At 37.2% G+C, this 12040-nt stretch overlaps 1 long non-coding RNA gene across 1 annotated transcript in view; it reads right to left on the bottom strand.

Annotated features, from left to right (window-relative positions):
- Positions 1–12040, bottom strand: part of LOC140639944 (uncharacterized) — a 49326-nt gene that overhangs the window by 16490 nt on the left and 20796 nt on the right. The window contains exon 4 of the long non-coding RNA XR_012036601.1: positions 4256–4316. This is a non-coding gene — a long non-coding RNA (uncharacterized lncRNA). The remainder of the gene's footprint in view (positions 1–4255; positions 4317–12040) is intronic.

The raw sequence follows: 12040 nt of genomic DNA, 5'->3' as shown, positions 1-12040 counted from the left end.
GGGGGTCCGTAGGGTCCAAGAGAAGTTGTTGAGGAAATTGATCCCCCCTCTATACACAAATGACAGTCCTAAAGCAAGATATAAAGGTCAGTAGGAGAGCAGGATAAACAGTGCACCCTGTTCTAGTTCTTCACTTGTTAGCACAAAAGTATTTCTTTTTCCTGAAGTAGAAAACACACTTTACCCATCTCTACAAATGCTGGTACTCTCCTGGTACCCTAGGGAGAATAGGATTCAAAGAAACAGAAACTTGTGACAGCTAAAGTAAAAGGGGATTTACTATAAGAAATCATATTTGTTTCATGGAACCAAAAGGTAGAAAATACAGAAAGACTTCATGAGGTATCAAATCAAAGACCTTTGGTGCTCTCCCTGCCACTCAGTCTCCATCTTTATCCCTATCTATCTCTTGTCACCTGGTCTCATTTTTGCTTCTTGCTCTGCACCTGTTTGGTAGTGGGGATGGCATCAGTAGTGCTTTCCTGTTGTCACTATCCTGTTCAAATGCCAAATACAGTTCAACAATTACTTCCAAGTCACAATTCCAAATTCTTTAAAAATCTGATTAGAGGGATCCCTGGGTGGTGCAGCGGTTTAGCGCCTGCCTTTGACCCAGGGCACGATCCTGGAGACCCGGGATCGAATCCCACGTTGGGCTCCCGGTGCATGGAGCCTGCTTCTCCCTCTGCCTATGTCTCTGCCTCTCTCTCTCTCTCTGTCTATCATGAATAAATAAATAAAATCTTAAAAAAAAAAATCTGATTAGAGGGCAGCCCGGGTGGCTCAGCAGTTTAGCGCTGCCTTCAGCCCAGGGCCTGATCCTGGAGACCTGGGATTGAGTCCCACATCAGGCTCCCTGCATGGAGCCTGCTTCTCCATCTGCCTCTGTGTGTGTGTGTGTGTGATGAATAAATAAATAAAATCTTTTTTAAAAATCTGAGTAGATTATGGAAAGGACTGCCTGGTCAATCAACCATGGACAGCAAGGGTCAGGGTCTTGGGGAATGGTATAAGCTGCAGAGGCTACCACATGAGACAGAATACTCTCAGATAAGGGGTTATGATGGACAGTGAGGGAAATTTGGGCCTCAGATGTGTAGACAGTGGATAAAAATGGCTTTAAGAGGTAAGATTTCAAAGACAGATTTTTCTGTTTACTCACATTTTTATGGAAGCCTATTCAAAGTAAGTACCATTTTAAAATGCCACCTGGTGACTAAAGTAGCTGCTCACTATTGCTCATGTTATTCCTATCTTTTGTCCTTGTTCCCTGCCCTTACTCCTTTCCCCTGATTCCTACATTTTCTCCCAATTATCACATACAGAGCTTTGTCAGGGTGTCCATCCTAGTCACGGTGGGTATAATAAATACCACCTACCATAACCTACCTAGGCATTGCAATCCTATAGCAACTTATTCAAAATATAGACAGGGAAGGCAAAAGTTAAAGGTCTTTTTTTAAAGTTTTTTTTTTTAAATTGGACTTCAATTTGCCAACATATAGCATAACACCCAGTGCTCATCCCACCAAGTGCCCCCTTCAGTGCCCATCACCCAGTCACCCCAACCCACTGCCCACTTCCCTTTCCACTACCCCTTGTTCGTTTCCCAGAGTTAGGTGTCTCTCATGTTTTGTCACTCTCACTGATATTTTCACTCATTTTCTCTCCTTTCCCCTTTATTCCCTTTCACTAATTTTTATATTCCCCAATGAATGAGACTATATGTTTGTCCTTCTCTGATTGACTTATTTCACTCAGCATAATACCCTCCAGTTCCATCCATGTCAAAGCAAATGGTGGTATTTGTCGTTTCTAATGGCTGAGTAATAACATCTGTTCCTGATCAAAACTCTTCAGAGTGTAGGATAGAGGGAACATTGCTCAGCATCGTAAAAGCCATCTATGAAAAGTCCACAGCAAATATCATTCTCAATGGGGAAACACTGGGAGCCTTTCCCCTAAGATCAGGAACATGACAGGGATGTCCACTCTCACCACTGCTATTCAACATAGTACTAGAAGTGCTCGCCTCAGCAATCAGGCAACAAAAAGAAATAAAAGGCATTCAAATTAGCAAAGAAGAAGTCAAACTCTCCCTCTTTGCAGATGACATGATACTCTACATAGAAAACCCAAAAGACCCCGCCCCAAAATTGCTAGAACTCATACAGCAATTCGGCAGTGTGGCAGGATACAAAATCAATGCCCAGAAATCAGTGGCATTTCTATACACTAACAATGAGACTGAAGAAAGAGAAATTAAGGAGTCAATCCCATTTACAATTGCATGCAAATGCATAAGATAGCTAGGAATAAACCTAACCAAAGAGGTGAAGGATCTATACCCTAAAAACTACAGAACACTTCTGAAAGAAATTGAAGAAGACACAAAGAGATGGAAAAATATTCCATGCTCGTGGATTGGAAGAATTAATATTGTGAAAATGTCAATGTTACTCAGGGCAATCTACACATTTAATGCAATCCCTATCAAAATACTATGGACTTAAAACAAAACAACAACGAAAAAAACAAAATACTATGGACTTTCTTCAGAGAGTTGGAACAAAGATTTGTGTGGAATCAGAAAAGATCCCGAATAGCCAGGGGAATATTGAAAAAAGAAAAACAGAGCTGGGGGCATCACAATGCCAGATTTCAGGTTGTACTACAAAGCTGTGGTCATCAAGACAGTGTGGTACTGGCACAAAAACAGACACATAGATCAATGGAATAGAACAGAGAATCCAGAAGTGGACCCTCAACTTTATGGCCAACTAATATTTGACAAAGCAGGAAAGACTATCCACTGGAAAAAAAGACAGTCTCTTCAATAAATGGTGCTGGGAAAATTGGACATCCACATGCAGAAGAATGAAACTAGACCACTCTCTTGCACCATACACAAAGATAAACTCAAAATGGATGAAAGATCTAAATGTGAGACAAGATTCCATCAAAATCCTAGAGGAGGGGCAGCCCCGGTGGCGCAGCGGTTTGGCGCCTCCTGCAGCCTGGGGCGTGATCCTGGAGACCCTGGATCAAGTCCCGTGTCAGACTCTCTGTATGATGCCTGCTTCTCCCTTTGCCTGTGTCTCTGCGCCCCCCCGCCCCCATCTCTATGAATAAATAAATAAAATCTTTAAAAAAAAAATCCTAGAGGAGAACACAGGCAACACCCTTTTTGAACTCAGCCACAGCAACTTCTTGCAAGATACATCCATGAAAGCAAGGGAAACAAAAGCAAAAATGAATTACTGGGACTTCATCAAGACAAAAAGCTTCTGCACAGCCAAAGAAACAGTCAACAAAACTAAAAGACAACCTATAGAATGGGAGAAGATATTTGCAAATAAGCTATCAGATAAAGGGCTAGTATCCAAGATCTATAAAGAACTTATTAGACTCGACAGCAAAGAAACAAATAATCCAATCATGAAATGGGCAAAAGACATGAACAGAAATGTCACCAAAGAAGACATAGACATGGCGAACAAGTACATGAGAAAATGCTCTGCATCACTTGTCATCAGGGAAATAGAAATCAAAACCACAGGGATCCCTGGGTGGCGCAGCAGTTTAGCGCCTGCCTTTGGCCCAGGGCGCGATCCTGGAGACCCGGGGTCGAATCCCACGTCGGGCTCTCGGTGCATGGAGCCTGCTTCTCCCTCTGCCTGTGTCTCTGCCTCTCTCTCTCTCTCTCTGTGACTATCATAAATAAAAATTAAAAAAAAAAATCAAAACCACAGTGAGATACCACCTCACATCAGTGAGAATGGGGAAAATTAATGACAGGAAACAACAAATGTTGGAGAGGATGTGGAGAAAGGGGAACCCTCTTGCACTGTTGGTGGGAATGTGAACTGGTACAGCCACTCTGGAAAGCTGTGTGGAGGTTCCTCAAAGAGTTAAAAATAGACCTGCCCTACGACCCAGCAATTGCACTGCTGGGGATTTACCCCAAAGATACAGATGCGGTGAAATTCTGGAACACCTGCACCCCAATGTTTATAGCAGCAATGTCCACAATAGCCAAACTGTGGAAGGAACCTCAGTGTCTAAAGGTCTTTTTAAAATTTAATTAAAAATTTAAATTTTGAGTTAAAACTATGCATAAAAGAAATTCTATTGAAGTTTTTCAAGATATTTTCCCTTACTCTCAAAGTCTGATGTAGGAGCCCCTCCTATGAGCTCACATAAGCACACTATTCCCAGGTGGATCTGGTACCACTCTGTGTAATTGCCTACTTACTTGTCTCATCGCCATTAGACTCTAAGATATCTTAAGATATTCCCAGTTCCCGACTCAATGCCTGAAAAAAAAAATTGTTCAATTAACATTCATTACATGGGTGGAAAAGTTGTATACATCTTTGAGTTTTTCGTCCTGTGATAGCACTGTACTCACAAAAGAGTAGGTAAGCCAATTATCTTATGTATACAATTTAGTGGTGCTCTTCTCAGTCTTTAGTGTTTATTCAAGGACCAAAATTTAAAAAATATATTAGTAAAAAGTTGCAGAAAATTTTCAAAGTAATTTTAAAAAATCTTTTTTTAGCATGATAAAATCAAGTGCTATATTCCAGCAGTTAGTTGAAAGTGTACATTTGTTTTCCAGGCCCATAAATCACAGTTTAATAACTGACAAAAAGTAGTAAAAGCTCATGACATTTACTTAGATTAATGGTTTGTAAGATAGTAGAACAAGTTAAATACCATTTCTTCTAAAGAAAAGGCAAAATTCTAGTGAATTCTTTTTTATAGAGGCACTGGGCTTAAATTATCTCACATAATGTTACAAATTGTTTAATCTTTGCTATTCAAAAAATTGCAACATTCTCACTTTTATGATAAAAGCAAAACCTGAAAAGTTGGTTCATGTTCTGCTTGCATGCAATGGGGTCAGCTTTTGCCTCAAGGTTTGTGTCTAGATGTGATTTAAAGGTCTTCCTACGATAAACTGTCACCCACTCGCTTAAACCTAGCAATCTCATGATGTAAGAAGACAGTCTCTTCCCATTCACTTCTTTATTTCTATTCTTCTGCTCATTAGACATGCCCTTTAAAATGAAGATAGGCAAGGACCAGGACCACTTCAAAATAATTCATTAAAATTTCTCCAAAAAAAAATAACTTTGCATCTTCTTGAATTCAAAGTTGATACATAGGGATCCCTGGGTGGCTCAGCGGTTTGGCGCCTGCCTTTGGCCCAGGGCGCGATCCTGGAGTCCCGGGATCAAGTCCCACATTAGGCTCCCGGCATGGAGCCTGCTTCTCCCTCCTCCTATGTCTCTGCCTCTCTCTCTCTCTTTCTCTCTCTGTCTATCATAAATAAATAAATAAATCTTTAAAAAAAACACAAAGTTGATACATATTTTAGAAGAATATTCCAAAAAATTTTTTTCAAACACTATAAAGTAAAAACTACCCCAAATCCTAATACCCAGTAGGAGCCACTGTTAATATTTTGGCGAAATCTCTTCCAGATCTAATTTTATGCTTACATATGTACATATATGCACACATGCAGTCACACAATTTTATGTAAAGGACAGTATATGCATACATGTGCATACACATGTACACACACATATATATGGTTTGTTTAGTAATTCTCCTGTGTAACAAATGTCACATTATTTTCCTTAACTAGTGTAAATCTAACTTCAAATTCCTCAATCTGTCATAATTGGATGGTCTGCCTCCTTTTTAAAATTGTACAAGAGGGATCCCTGGATGGCGCAGCGGTTTGGCGCCTGCCTTTGGCCCAGGGCGCGATCCTGGAGACCTGGGACCGAATCCCACATCGGGCTCCCGGTGCATGGAGCCTGCTTCTCCCTCTGCCTGTGTCTCTGCCTCTCTCTCTCTCTCTGTGAGTATCATAAAAAAAAAAAAATTAAAAATTAAAAAAAAATTTAAATAAATAAATAAATAAAATCTTTAAAAAATAAAATAAAATAAAATAAAATTGTACAAGAAAGAGTCCCATCTACTAACCTTTAGGCCACTACCCTCCATTACCCCCATTTATTATAGAATTTCACACTAGCTGGAATCATCTTCTTGACAACTATTCCAGTTATATTCTTAGTGACTTTTATGAATTTTATGAATTTCCATATAAATGACAAGAGTCCAAGGAAGGTAAAGAGCGTAGGCAGCAATTCTCTTGAGAAGCTGGGCGATGAAAGGGAGGAGAGTGAGTAAGAGGTAGATATGGCCTACAGAGAAGAACTGTTTCAAGTTAGGAGATACTTAGGTATCAAACTAGAGTCTAATGGAAATCAGACAAGAGAGTACAAAAGGAGGGAATAACAGATAAATTAGTCATGATAAAGGGACAAAAGGGGTTTAGAGGTATGTCCAGGGTAGAGGTTTAGAGAAGGAGCACAGAATCTGAGCTAGGTGAAGAGAGCAGTGGCGACAGGAGTTGGATGTGGGTAAATGGTTGACATATATCAAAAAGAAGTAGAGTCAGAGTTTTGGGATAAAGGCTTTTTGAAGGGAGGAAGCTAAAATAAATGAATAGAAATGTACAAAATGATGCTCCAAGAGTGGGATGTTAAAAGAATTTCTGAGTTAATACACATAAGGGTCATAATGTGGGGAGAGGAAAAGATCAAGAGAAATGAAGAGATCAAGGATCTGAAAGGTCAATGTTTGCTTTCCATCAGACGTCTGTTCCCATCATTTCACCAAAACTGCACTTGTCAAGGTCACTCTTCTAGTTGCCCCATTCCAACCTGTTCTTGACATAGCCTCCAAAAGTAGTCCTTCCAAAACAGAACTGTAGACCATGCTAAAACAAAATTGAACATCACACTCTTGTTTAAAGTCTTCCAGTGTCTCTCCATATCCTCAAGCTCAAGTCCCCATTCTTTAACATGGCTTACATCAAGCCCTCATGCTCAGAACTTAACTTCTCACCTTGGTAACTGGCCCCCACCATGTCCCACAATTAAGCCATACTAAGCTTTGGTCAACTTCCCAAAGGACAAGGCTGTCTCTTACTATTCTATGTCTGTGTATTGAGTAGGGAGGGAAAGGCAGAACAAATAGTTGCCTCTAATTAACCATTCTTGCCTCTTCCTTAAAGTAAGAATGTTGAAATTAAACCATGCATGGAATTATCCAAATTTGAGACTACATTCCCTAGCCTCTTCTGTAGCTGGGTATGGCCATATGACTAAGTTTTGGCCACTGATATGTAAGAAGTCTGAGAAAATGTCTTAAAGGGGATGAGATATACCTTTCTTTGTTCCTACTATCTGGAGTAAAGATGATGACTGGAGATCTAGCAGCTATTTTGGACCACAAAGGTGAGGGCCTCATCCTATAGAGGGAAGAGCAGATTGCTGCAAAGGGCTGATATCTCTGACAAGTTCATGTAGGTGTCATATGAGGCATGAATTGAATCCATTTGCAGTGGAATATTATTTAGCCATAAAAAGAAGGAAATCTTGCCATTTGTGACAATATGGATTGTTTGAGGGCATTATGCTAAGTGAAATAAGTCAGAGAAAGATAAATAACATATGATTTCATTTATATGTGGAATTAAAAACAAAACAAAACAAAAAAAAAAACACAAGCTCATAGATACAGAGAACAGATTGGTGGTTTCCAGAAGCAAGGGGTGGGGAGGAAGACGACATGGATATAGGGGTCAAAAGGAACAAACTTCCAGTGATAAAATATGTAACTCATGGGAATGCAATTACAGCATGGTAACTATAATTAACAATACAGCATTACACATTTGAAATTTGCTAAGAGAGTAGATCTTAAAGGTTCTCATCACAAAAAGCAAAGTTTATAACTATATATGGTGATGGACAGTAAGTTGACTTAGAAGTGGAGATCATTTCAAATGTATACAAATAACAAATTGTTTATGTTGTATACCTAAAACTAATATGATGTTATGTCAATTTTATTTCAATAACAAATAAAGTAGTGAAGACTCCAAAAAGTTTTGTTTATAAGGTTATATTGATCCATATTAAACATATTGGAAATTAAGACTAAGAAATCTATAAAATACTTTTACATAAAAAGAATAAGCTTTTGTTTAAACCACTGTTAATTTAGATTTTACAGTCACATGTAGCCAAACCTAATCCCAATGGAGATCAGGAGGTAGTTGGATATTGAGATGGCATGGTATGATCTTGAACTTCTAATTTGAGCCTAGAGAAGATGTAAGATGCATGACAATCTGTGAAAGATGGAGAAGATCAAGAAAGACTCTAATTCTATAGTAACTTTCCTAGAGAGAGCAGGGTAAATTTTATTTTAAAGGTGATCTATCTACTAGGTAAAGACAAAAGTAGAATTCTGAGAGAGAAAAACAGCAGGCTGCAGTGTTGGAACCTCATTAAGTGCAGCAGTTTTATTTGTACATGGATATCCAATGTGACAGTCACTAGATTCTACTTTTCAAGTAACTTGCCTACACTCTGGCCCTTAAATAAGATTGTCTTAGTCTTGTCAATCGGAGAAGGTCAAACATTATATGGTCTCATTCATTTGGGGAATATAATAAATAGTGAAAGGGAATAAAGGGGAAAGGAGAGAAAATGAGTGGGAAATATCAGTGAGGGGGACAGAACATGAGAGATAACTCTGGGAAACGAATAAAGTAAGATGGGGGAAAGGGAGGTGGGCGGGGGGTTGGGGTGACTGGGTGATGGGCACTGATGGGGACACTTGGCGGGATGAGCACTGGGTGTTACGCTATATGTTGGCAAATTGAACTCCAGTAAAAAAAATTAAAATTAAATTTAAAAAAAGACTGTCTGAGTCTCATTGAACAAAAGGTAGAACTAGAAAATCATCCATATGGTATTAGAATGGTGGCCTTCTGATACTAGACCTTTGTATATTCTTACTTGATTATAGTTCTATTTTTTGTACAATTTTTTTAAACCTGAGATCAAGGAAAATCTGTTTCAACCATTCAAGATTTAAAGAATTTTTCTCTTTCTTTGAAAGCATTTGCATTTGTACTTTCAGATTTTGAGAGTTTGTGATTCTTTTTTACCCCTCTTTCTCTCCAAGATTCCATGCCATATAATCTTGCTTTCCGAATTTTGTGAAATACGCTTTTTACAGTCTTGGCAATAAATATGACCATGTCCAATTTTTCTCTCCTTAACTATTAGAATTCTGTTTCTAACATCAGTCAGTTTTCCTGATTCCTATCACTGGATTTTGCCAACAATTCCTCTTTATTGCTTGTAATTAAATATAGAGCAGTGATTCCCCTACTTGTTATTTCTGTCTTCTTGGTGATTTTAACCCTCGGTGAGTATATATTTTTTTTTTTGGTCATCTAACATGGACCAAATACTATCAATATCATTACATTGTTTTTATTTTTAGAGGACATTGTGACATAAATATTTATATATTATTTCAGATGAAAAAAATGAAGATTCAGAGAAATAAAGTAACAAGTAATATTTTACTTATTTGATCTTATGTACAATATATTATTCTAGAAGCTAGAAATATGTAGATGAAAAAGACACAAAGTCCTTGGGATTTTTTTAACATTGTAGGAAAGAGGCAATCTGGCCGAAGACAGTTTCGCCCAAACTGAACATACTGAGAGCAGAAGGTGGGTAGTCCAGAAAGTAATATTGGAATATATCAGAAGACTTCATGTTACCTGACAAAACAGATGTCTGCTATAAATTTGATGATTGGAATTAATAAGGAATACAAACTAAGGGCACATTGGAGTGAGGAACATAGAGTCTAGAATATCAGAAAGTGTTACCAGAGTAAGGACAAAATCAGGAATTTCTAAAACTTAGTATACTTTGGTACTACTGTTTTGATTCACACTAACACTGTGATTTTCTCTACCCCATACTCTCAATGTTGGAGGGATGAAAGGCAGTTTCATGTAAAGGTTTCCTCAATCCTTGATGAAGCAATAAAAATGGAATTTTATCCAAGTTTGACCCTTCCATATACATCTTTTTAATATTATGTACAATGCAAATAGCAAAACATGATGGTTATCTCAATGAAAACCACTTATGTGACTCTGAGTATCCAAAACTGCTTTTTTCATAAAACACCATTATTACCTAAAAGAATGATGGGCATAAATAGTAAAACAACAATTCAATTAAAAAATGGGTTAAGTACCCAGAATAGGCATTTTTCCAAAGAAAACATTCAAATGGTTCACAGTTAAATGAAACAGCACTCAACGTTACTAATCACCAGGGAATGCAAATCAAAACCACAGCAGACATGATGTCAACAACAATTTACAACAAAAACTCTCAATAAAACAAGTACAGAGAGAATATACCACAACTTGGTGAAGGCCGCAGATAACAAGTTCACAGTTAACATCATATTCAATGGTGAAAAGCTGCAAGCTCGTCCTCTAAGATTAGGAACAAGACAAGGATGCCACTTTTACTCAACATAGTATTGGAAGTCCTAGCCAGAGAAATTAGGCAAAAATAAGAAACAAATAAGAAAAAAAAAAACAAAAAACATAAAAGGCACCCAAATTGAAAGGAAGGTATTAGCAGAGAACATGATATAGAAAATCCTAAGTATTACACAAAAAACTTACAACTAACAAATAAATTTAGAAAAGTTCCAGGATACAAAATCAATACACAAAAAATCTATTGGTTTCTCTACACTAATAACAGACTTTAAGCGAAATTAAGAAAACAATCCCAAATATATAAAAAACAGTAAAATATCTAGAAATAAACTTAACCAAGGAGGTGAATGGTCTGTACACTGAAAACTGAAGGACACTGATTTAAAAAAATTGAATACCAGACAAATAAGTAAAAGGAGATTCCATGCTGGTAGATTGGAAGAATATAATTAAAATGTCTGTACTACCCAAAGCAATCTATAAATTCAGTGCAATCCCTATCAAAATCCCAATGACATTTTACACAGAAATAAGACAAACAATCCCAAAATCTATATGAATCCAAAAAGACCCCAAATAATCAAAGCCATCTTGAGAAAGAACAACACAGCTGGAAGCATCATGCTCCCTGATTTCAAACTATATTACAAAGCTAATCAATACAATATGGTATTGGCATAAAAACAAACACTTGGATCAATGGAACAGAACAAGAGTCCAGAAATAAATCCACACATATATCACCAATTAGTTTATAACTATAGAGTCAAGAATATTGTCTCTTCAATAAATGGTGCTAGGAAAATGGAAAGCCACATGCAAAAGAATGAAATGGGACTACTACCCTACACCATATGCAAAAATCAACTCAAAATGGATTTAAAATGGGAACATAAGATCAAAAAATTCCTAGAAGTTAATGGGTGGTAAGCTCCTTGACATCGCTCTTGGTGATGATTTTTTGGATAGGATAACAGAAGCAAAAGCAAGAAAAGTAAAAATAAACAAGTGGGATTACATCAAACTAAAAAACTTCTGCACAGCAAAGGAAATCATCAACAAAATGAAAAGGCAACCTAATAAAGAGAAAAATAATTGCAAATGATTTATCTGATAAGAGGCTAAGATCTTAAATATATAAAGAACCCCTATAACTCAATAGCAAAAACTAAAGCTCCAATTTAAAAACGAGAACTCTGTATTTTTCATTTTTTTTTTTACAAGAACATGTTATTGGATTTCTGCAGCCAGAACTTGTTTTTCTTCCTTCCTTTTAGAGATCTAATGGTAGAAGAGAAAACTAGAAAGACAACCAAAATTACTAAGATTTTGGGAATTCTGTTGCATGAGGATTGAATCAAATTAATTGACATCCCACATTTTATGTGGCAAGGGTTAAGTGAAATGTCAGTAATACTAGTTGCAGTATATCAAATGACTACTAATTGCCAGACACGAAATAAAGGTAAGTAAATGATGTAATTGAGATTCCAAAAATAAATAAATACATTCCAAAAATAAATAAATACCTAAAATTAAAATAAAAACCGGCAAAAGATCTTAATAGACATTTTTGCAAAGAAGACATTGGACAGCCAATAGGTACAGGGAAAGGTG

Source organism: Canis lupus, chromosome 9, assembly GCF_048164855.1.
Source record: "Canis lupus baileyi chromosome 9, mCanLup2.hap1, whole genome shotgun sequence".
Lineage (NCBI taxonomy): Eukaryota > Metazoa > Chordata > Mammalia > Carnivora > Canidae > Canis > Canis lupus.
Note: the sequence above shows the minus strand (reverse complement) of the source record. Positions and strands in the feature narration are given on the sequence as shown.